Source organism: Ictalurus punctatus, chromosome 27 (genome assembly GCF_001660625.3).
Source record: "Ictalurus punctatus breed USDA103 chromosome 27, Coco_2.0, whole genome shotgun sequence".
NCBI lineage: Eukaryota > Metazoa > Chordata > Actinopteri > Siluriformes > Ictaluridae > Ictalurus > Ictalurus punctatus.
In genome coordinates, this window is record NC_030442.2 from 16,947,501 (window position 1) to 16,957,500 (window position 10,000).

At 40.7% G+C, this 10,000-nt stretch overlaps 1 protein-coding gene across 1 annotated transcript in view; it reads right to left on the minus strand.

The window, feature by feature from the left end:
* Positions 1–1,139: 1,139 nt before the first annotated feature.
* The window catches only part of igdcc3 (immunoglobulin superfamily, DCC subclass, member 3), a 63,535-nt gene continuing 54,674 nt past the window's right edge, over positions 1,140–10,000 (minus strand). The window contains exon 15 of the mRNA XM_017458353.3: positions 1,140–10,000. This exon is cut by the window's right edge and continues 86 nt beyond it. The gene's annotated coding sequence lies outside the window, so the exon portion shown is untranslated.

The window sequence follows — 10,000 nt, forward strand, 5'->3', positions numbered from 1 at the left end:
TGTAGAATAATCAATCCCTCTGAAATACACTCCACACTTCACACGACCGGGAAAACAACACGTATAAATAACCGAGAAACATTTTTATTACAAGAACTAGTTTATTATCATCATTTATGTATTTTTTTTTCCCCCTCTGCTTCTTGCTCGTGGAATCCTAAAACCATACAAACCACTCAGAATGGTCTATCATGGTCTATCATACAGCACATACGCACAGAGACCTGTATAAACGGAGATCACGACGCCCGAGACGTGCCTCCTGATTTATTTATTACACACAGAGAACACGGAGAAACAAATCCGCAGCGCTCCTAAACAGAATAAAAGACATCAGAGCAGAAAGCGGATCCGGATCGGTGATCCGGAGAGAAGAAAGAAAACAGACACACAGGGAAATATATCGATTCACTCTCTGACCTTCTCTTGGTTTCATTAAATCTCCGAAACTTCTTTTCTAAAAACAACAACAACAACAACAACAACAAAAAAACAAATAACGAAGAACGTACAGTGAATCTAAAGCTTGTAGCGTGACATAAACAACTGTACAAACTACACAAACGGGTGCAAGGGTGGAGGACATACCTTTACACACGACGATAGCTATAACCCTGATTTATTTATTTAAAGGGTCACGTGTGTGTGTAACAATTTGTGCAAAGTTTAAAACATCCGGAAAAAAAAAGTAAAATGATATCCACTGGAGTTTTTTTTTTTTTTTTTTTTTGTAGATAAAAGGTGCAAAATACGGGGCGGAGTTTATGCAAATAAAGTAATTTCTTATTCGTTCGATATGTAAGTTTGGCGAATTTTGGAGCGCATGTTATTCTTGTTGTTTCTGAGATCGCCGAGTGACAATTTTGAGAATCTTTCTCAAGATTAGATCGATTAGAAATGACTAAACGGTTGTTTGTATTTGTTTTGTATTTGTTGTCTTTTTTAATAACGTAAAAACGCTCCCACGGAATTCTTTTGAAGGTCTTGTGAATTTTAAAAAAAAAAAAGCTAAGTTATATATATATATATATATATATATATATATATATATATATATATATATATATATATATATATACATACACACACACAAACTGTATATAACATACACAGCACATTCTATACTTCCATTTGCACATAATTGTATATCTTTAATAGCATATCTGTACATATATAATCCTGTCTATTTTCGCTATGTCTTTAGTACTGTATTATATTGAATTTTATTGATTTATTGATTGATTTATTTATTATACATATTGTGTGATGTTCCATTTTTTTCCCTCTGCACTGGAAGCTCCTGTCGCCAAGACAGATTCCTGATGTGTGTAAAAGTACTAAGCAATAAAGCTCGTTCTGATTCGGATCCTGATTCTGAATCTGGCATAAAAGCCTCGACCTTGTGATCAACCGTCCTGTCTGCTGCTCCTCCTCCTCTGAAAATGTCCAAACTGACACTGTTCTCGACTGAGCAGGGGCAGCGTGATTCCTGCCCCAGTGGGCCTCTATGTGAAGTTCCCATTTTTGACCACTAGGTGAATAATAACAATAATAATACGGCGCTATCTAGAAAGAAATCGATGTAGCACCTGTCGTAAGTGACTCAAAAGATTTCATTCGTATTTCAACATCATTTAAAATATACGGAGTTCTGAATGAGGATTCCATGAAATTGAATATGTGTTGAATTGCTGATATATCATTTAATCCACCACTTTTGTAGGTGTTGTCATTTAAGCAACTAATTTTTTTTTAAAAATGACTAAAACCACCGTCTACATTTTTCGGGGGAAAAAGGTGCTCTGTTCACCCAGAGGAATGCTTGAAGGTCCCGTGTAGAACCCTGCAGCAGAAGGATTCCTTTTCAGAAAAGGTTGCAAGTTGAAATCCGAAAAAAAAAGGGAGTGCAAGCATGGAATTTATTCGAGTGCACAAACAATAACGTTTTTTTTCGCTGAGAGATAGACAGCTCGTGGAATTTTCCCGATAAATAATGAGTAACTGAATTTTTGGAACTGCAAACAGAAAGAAACAGCAGCTGATTTCATCACTGAGTTGGATAGCACCAGATACTTTATTAGCAAAAAAGCCAAACTGATCATTAATGTACAGAGCAAAATGCTTCAATCTTATCAGTACCACTGAGGTTCAATATAACACAGATATTGCTAAGTCTAACATTGCTAACACAATTAAACGGAGTGTACCGTCTGTCCACTCTGTCGGCCATCTAGGCCACGCTCTCGGGAAACGGATCAACAAGATGGCGCGGATTTGAAATCATTGTTAAATTGGACAAAAAATGGCGTAAAAATAATGTGGCGTCTTTGCCTCGAATGACACAAATAAAACATACAGAGTCATAACAGTGCAATGCATCTTATATGTGAATGTGTCAGTGTAAGAACCTGATAGGTCAGGAATTTCCTCTTAATCTCTTAATCACAAGATGATTGGCTCTTTTTAATGAAGACACGGGACTTACGTGATGCAGCCGCCATGTTGAGTTTTACGTGTTGACGCTTTCATATTTTAAGCAGTGGACTCGTGTCTACTCGGATATTGTCATGATTAATGGTGTGTGATAAACAAACCGTGAAGAGGATAATCCACGTGTTTAGCACCATGTTAGCGCCACGTTAGATCCTGTCTTTGATTGACAGCACTCACAGAGCTCAGACGGCGACCCACACAAAACGATGTTTGCTTTACAGAGTCTGAATGCGTCGAGGTTGCCATGGTGGCGCCGCTAACCCGACGTTGCTACATGCTAATGGGGTCGTCTCCGAGTCGTCCTCCCGATGGGAATTTCGGGGCAGCGAGAAACCCGTCGATAAATGGGCCATTCATTGCGGGGTTGGCTGTTTGTTTAGGATGATAAAGGGCCATCGGGATGGACACTAATACCCTTTTTGTTTTGTTTTTTAGAGATTATACGGATAAAACTGAAGAAAGAGTCCAAAAAATAAAGACGCCATCGGATTTCTCGGCTTAGTATCTGTGAAGCAACATTGAGTTGCTCTGTATTTGTCTAAAGGACCATCAGTGAGCACCTGCTGCCTGGTTAATCTTCTCCAAACAGAGAACAACCGAGAAGCTGAAACAAAACACGACCATCAGAGATCACCAACGGGGGCACAGGATTAGAAACCGAAATCTGAATAAGGTGTAGAGCTGGCCGTGTCAAGCAAACGAGTGAGAAATTAAAGAAAAAACTAGGCTCTCTGTTATACTCCATGGGCATTTCGTTATTTTTTTATTTATTAATTAATTTATTTTCCTGAGTCACCGCAAATCACGCCGAACATTTCTATCGTAACGGCGTGTTTTCTTCTAGGACGGCTCCGTCCCCATTCTTCGTGAACGAGAGTTCTCGCTGAATAGTTTGATCATACGTAAATCATACGTAATGGCCTTCACTTCACACTCACCAAATATCGATCCAATTGAAGATTTTGGAGTGACATGTTAGACAGCGACAGCGCTCTCTACCACCATCATTTGGAGCGATGTGCTACCACCCTCAGTCTCTCTACCACCATCATTTGGAGCGACGTGCTACCACCCTCAGTCTCTCTACCACCATCATTTGGAGCGACGCGGTACCACCATCAGTCTCTCTACCACCATCATTTGGAGCGACGCGCTACCACCATCAGTCTCTCTATAACCATCATTTGGAGCGACGCGCTACCACCATCAGTCTCTCTACAACCATCATATGGAGCGACGCGCTACCACCATCAGTCTCTCTACCACCATCATTTGGAGTGATGCGCTACCACCATCAGTCTCTCTACCACCATCATTTGGAGCGACGTGCTACCACCATCAGTCTCTCTACAACCATCATATGGAGCGACGCGCTACCACCATCAGTCTCTCTACAACCATCATATGGAGCGACGCGCTACCACCATCAGTCTCTCTATAACCATCATTTGGAGCGACGCGCTACCACCATCAGTCTCTCTACAACCATCATATGGAGCGACGCGCTACCACCATCAGTCTCTCTACCACCATCATTTGGAGCGACGCGCTACCACCATCAGTCTCTCTACCACCATCATTTGGAGCGACGCGCTACCACCATCAGTCTCTCTATAACCATCATTTGGAGCGACGAGCTACCACCATCAGTCTCTCTACAACCATCATATGGAGCGATGCGCTACCACCATCAGTCTCTCTACCACCATCATTTGGAGCGACGCGCTACCACCATCAGTCTCTCTACCACCATCATTTGGAGCGACGCGCTACCACCATCAGTCTCTCTACCACCGACTGAGGGAAAACCTTTCAGAAGAATGGTGTTCATCGCTCCGGTACAGAGACTTGTAGACTCAATGCTAAGGAGCTGTTCTGGTGGCTCGTTCTGGATAAACACCTTACTTACACGCTTTACGAAAACCGAAACGTTCTCTTGCAAGGCGGCAGAGATACAACGTATGCACCATTACCACCACCATAAACATAAACATTACATCAGGGATCCTTCTGCAATTTGTAGCTGAGTCACTGAAATGTACACTTTTTTACAGATTAAGACCTTTTGCAGATAAAAAGACTGTAAGATCGGAGAAATAAAGAGAAAAAAAAAAATCACAAGAAAACAAGGTTGCGAAACCTTTTAACAAGCTCACCACAGATGCTGTTTTTTTCATGAGAGTAAACGCAACAAGGGGCTCACGGGTGGTGTCGCAGATGTTCACAGCAGCTGTTTATCAGCCTTGTCTTACGTTTCATCTAGCCTACAAACACTGCTCTAGAATTCAGAGATAGATCTCATTTCTATTAATGACGTTTCTACATTACTTTGCTGTTTCGTTTCCTTTTGCGCTAATGTGTATCTAACCACTCGAGTGGATTTTCATCGCGTGATGTGCTTTAGGTTGGCGTTAACATGCATAAAGTTGGCAACCGCACATATTTTATCTTCGGCGCGTTCAAACCGTGCTTCGGCGCGTTCATCTCTACGCCATGCGTCATTTCAAATTCGGTCAAATGCTTCGTTCGGATCCTTTTTCAAAACACGGACGTGTTTAAAAATATAGGCGTTATTGAAACCAGTCCCGATTCACGGCCACTAAGTGCCCAATTAACGAGCTGTGATGTCATCAAAACGACCCGACGTCTCTTGTACGTAACGTCGATCGCTTGAGAGAAAGCTAGCGAAGTGTATAGAAGGAAAGTAATTACAGGAGAGAGGCCATTCGTGCCAAGTGTACACTGTAACCATGACAACCAGTCCTAGCTAGTATCGGCTAACTAACTGTTCCTAGCTTTCTGTCTAGGTTAGGTGTATTATTATCAACGGTGCAGATATAAACTTGACCGTATGCAGCTACAGTTAAAGAGGGACGTCACATCATGTACACCTGAACGTCATGTACTAATTATTTCCGGTTACAAAATTGGCACGAAAATATTTGCGATGTTGTAAAACGTCCTCGGTAATAGGAGTTTCACTTAATTCGCCAGGGGAACGTTTATTTTTCTCGCGTGCCACCCCAATGTGTGCGATTAAAAAAAATTCATTGTCTGACGTCACTTTTGTGGATTTTTTTTTTTAACGGCGTAAGCAAAAAAAAACAACAAAAAAAAACGACTAGCGTCAGTGCTTTTTAAAAGCAGCCAGGTTTCCCATAGGTCAGGTGTAAAAACGAAACAAAATCAAAACAAACATGGCACGTGTGAAAGCACCTCGAGTATTTCTTTCCCCGCCTTTTCCGTTAGACATTAACATCGATGAAGTAGGTTTTCGACCGAAGAAAGGTTTGAGAACCGCTGCTTTACACATCATTACAGAGACTCGAGGCAGACCACAGATACGGAGCGTTAACCCTAAAACACGTATTAAATATAGACCTTTAGAGAGCATACGCCTACGATACGTTTACATCCACACAGAGATATACTGTACGAGTATGAAAACCAGCTCGACTTGGATCTTCCCCACTCGAGTAATGGCCTGAGAGCAGGAGGTAGGATATCAGACGTGATATTTTATAGATCAATACAGAAAGGAAAAGGAGATCCAGCATAGTGTTGCATCCTGATTAAAGAGATCCTCCTGTTTCTTTAAGGTGAGACACTACAGGTAGAAATAATCCACCGTTTTTTGTTTGTTTGGATTTTTGGATGAATTGCGATATAAGGTTACACTGTACTGGGCTAAACAACAATAACAACAACGATAATAACAACTATAAATATCTAAATTCCACAAAAAATATAATGTTTTTGTCTGCTTCCGGCTACCACGTTATGTGAACCAAGGAAGCAGGTTTAAGCTCCGCCTACTCGGCACAATCACACGCGTCATGTCAAATGTTTCCTGCTTTATGTCAGTGCAACGGGTCATGATATATGTTTTCATTTTCTTTTTTTCCTTTAGTCGTCCCCCCCTCCCCCTCCCACCAAAAAAACAAAACAAAACCAAAATCTAAGCTGCAATCAACAAATTTAGGATTTAAATTTAGAAGGATATTACACGGGGATTTCCCAAAGACCAGATTTTTGATTTTATTAAGTATGCAAATGTATGCATTTTTAATTAGATGACGCCTCATTTGGATAAACAGTTGTCAAAATATCAGCAATTAATCTTATAAAGATACATTGTGATATCAATTTTACTTTCATTTGAAAAAAGACCCAGTTAGTGTCTCGCCTTAAACAGACGGAGGTGGTGATATCAGTGTTGTGATATAACGACATTATAAGCTTACGCATTATCATCAGACTCCATCGTTACTGGACATTAAAAACTATTTTTTATACCAATTGTATAATGAGGTGTGACCACTCACTCATTACCCGCTCGTTCGCCGCGATTCCTTCCTTCTCCCATTGACGGTCGGCGCTTGACCGCGCCACGCCCTCGCTGCCACACATAGGTTAAAGGCGTCTCCTGTATCGCCATAGCGAGAGTACAAATATAGTAAACGCTAAGGCTAAACCGTAGATAACTGGCGCCTCTGATAATGATAAAATCCTTTTTGAAAAGATTTTAAAAGACGGAAACATTGGAAAAGCCGTTGATGATTCCATGATGACTGCGTTCGACCAATCAGTGACCAGCATTATTATTAGCTCCACCCACACATCCCTGATTGGGACATTTCGGAACCTGGTAAGAAGGATAACCAAGTACGACTTGGCAGTGGAAATGATGAGCAAATGAGCGATGAGGGATTTTTTTTGTACCACGCCACACCGGGTGGTGGAAAACTCATGACTTGTTCACACTACGTTCTGGAGACGGAAACTGTCCAAACTACCAAAAAATATGCCACTAAAACAATCACCATAGTTCTATAGGCAATAACCTGACTCCTTAGTTTGCTGTACAGCGTAACTACAGTCTAGGCTGATGAATACAGGCAAAAACGTGGACTGTATCATTCACATTGCAGTGATGAACAGCATTTTTGGTCCTGGTCGTATTTATTTATTTATTTTTCTGGAGACAGGCGAAAATCCTGACGGAGCCAGAGCGGCGCCGAGCGTGCAACGAGAGCAGGGAAAAATTCAGTGGAGTCGCACTCACGGTGTAATAGCAGTGATCCGTGATTCATGATCCAAACAGAAAAGAGTCACTGACTGGGCTTTAAAATGATGCGAGGCGGCCTGGGAAAACCCTTCCCATGGTGAAATCTCAACATGTTTGACCAGAGTCCTGCAATAGACGATTTTTCCGTTACGACGTGATGTGATTGGATATGATCTTCACAGGAAGTTAGCCAAAGCATGGATTGAAAGTAGCGTAAAGAAAAACATTTCCGTCTCTCTTTTTTTTGGTAAAATATATTTACGTTGTTTTTTTTTGTTTGTTTGTTTGTTGTTTTGTTGTTTTTAAAGTCGAGGTGTGAAACAGTTATTTGTAGAAAATTTTGGTCAAATTCTGAATCCTTTTTGGCTGGCTTCCACATTCGAGCCACAGCATCTGTGTTAGGTTTAGCTGTCGTTTAAAACAAAGACACTTTTGTGATAGTCTTTTACGCGGGGTTTATACGCTCTCGTGAACGTAAGCTGTGTTTTCTGTCTTATCGACTTTGTGAGAGAAAACAAGAAAGGCCCGGCGAGGGAACTACCTTGTTTCCGTAAACGTTAAATGGATAAAAAGACTATAAATTCATCAATTAATCAAATTTGTGCCGTGCTACAAAGACGAAGAAAACACTTAAAGCAGACGCGCGAAAATATATTATTAGCATGAAATAATTTTGGTCAAAAAATCAGTTTTTGTCACTTTTTGGTATTCCACATCTTCCAAAATTCTTCCTGGAGGCTTTCCCCAGACCACCACGCAACCGTTTCCCTCCATGTCTTTGTAGCATACTTTTCATATTATAAATGCTGCCTAAAAATCCCGCAACAAAACATCGCACTTTTGTCTTCAAACCCTTGAGAAAAACAAACATCGTGATAAATATCATGTAGAGATCTTCACCGGAACATCGTTTGGAATGCATTTCATTTTCGGAAACATGAACGACGATATATATATATATATATATATATACAGTATATAGCAGTTATATACAATCTGCTAATCTTCGCTAAACCTGTTTGCATTTCAGTGACACGCCCCCTTGCAAAGGAAACATTTCGCTTCACTGTGATGTGAATGTATTGTATAAAATATAAATAATATTTGTGTTAAGGCTAAAAGTATGAACACATCCTTAGGATGTCCATTTCTTCAATGCGCCCAGCTTAGCATGTGTGTGAGAGGTGTGTGTGTGTGTGAGAGAGAAATGTGTGTAATGTAGCTCTATTCATTCTCTGGTTTATTGTTGGGGGAGGAGCTTCGCTTGGCAGTTGATGGACAGGTCACGCACTTCCCGTCTGCTCTGACAGGCCGGGCTTTGTGGATTTATTTATTTATTTATTTACGTGTTGATTCCTGATGAAGTGATCGCACCGCGACGTTGACGAACGGCGGCGCACCGCATCAAAGTCGTATTACTGACATCCGGCCATTTCACCGGGTCTAGATTCCCACCATGATAAAATCTGTGCTTGACTTCCATATCTATATATTTACAAATATATTATTATTATTATTATTATTATTATTATTCGCTCTCCGCTATTCTCATATTCTCAGACAGTACAATCACAGACGTCCACCACACGGATGTTTTATACATACATACATACATACAGTGTTCGTGTCTGATATACAGCATCTCATCTTCTCTTCATAACACACGGTGAATGGAATAAAAATGGATCCTGAAATTATTAGTAGAAGTGCAACGCATCTCTAACAGTCTTTAGATTCGACTAAACTGTATGGGTTTTTTTTTTTTTTTTTTTTTTTTTTTAAATACAAAAAATACATACAAACCCTACACAATGTGGAAAAGAAATGGCAGAATTTATAACGACGGCATCCGTGAAGTTGAATGAGGTACGCACACACACACACACACACACACACACACACACACACACGCGCGCGCGCGCGCGCGCACACCAAAAAAAAAAAAAGAAAGAAAAAAAAAAGAAAGAAAGAAATACATTTCATTATTAAAAACAAAACAAAACAAAGCACAGCGACAACAACCGCGTCGTTATCTTGAGGTAGAACATTGACTTCAACGATTGGAAGTGCTATATGTTGGATATTTTTCCTCCTCCTGTTCCCTTACACGAGAGGAGACGAACGGTGGTTCTTGGTGTTTGAGGTAGTGCGGCACACGTTCTTCTTGTTTTCTTCTTGTTTTCTGACCGAACACAAACAAAAACAAAACAAAACAAAAAGCTTCCTACAACACATTCATTCCGGCTGAGGTAGGTTTCTGTTGTACACCCCAGGATTCGGGGGAGGAGGGGTGCGGGTGTGTGTGTGTGTGGAGGGGGGTGGGTGGGGAGGCGCCATGATTTAAAACCCGGAGGCATTTTATAAAGAAAAATATATTGATATTGTGGAAGAAAAAACATCCTGAGATAATAGGAGCAGTTTAAAATCCCTGGAGAAAAG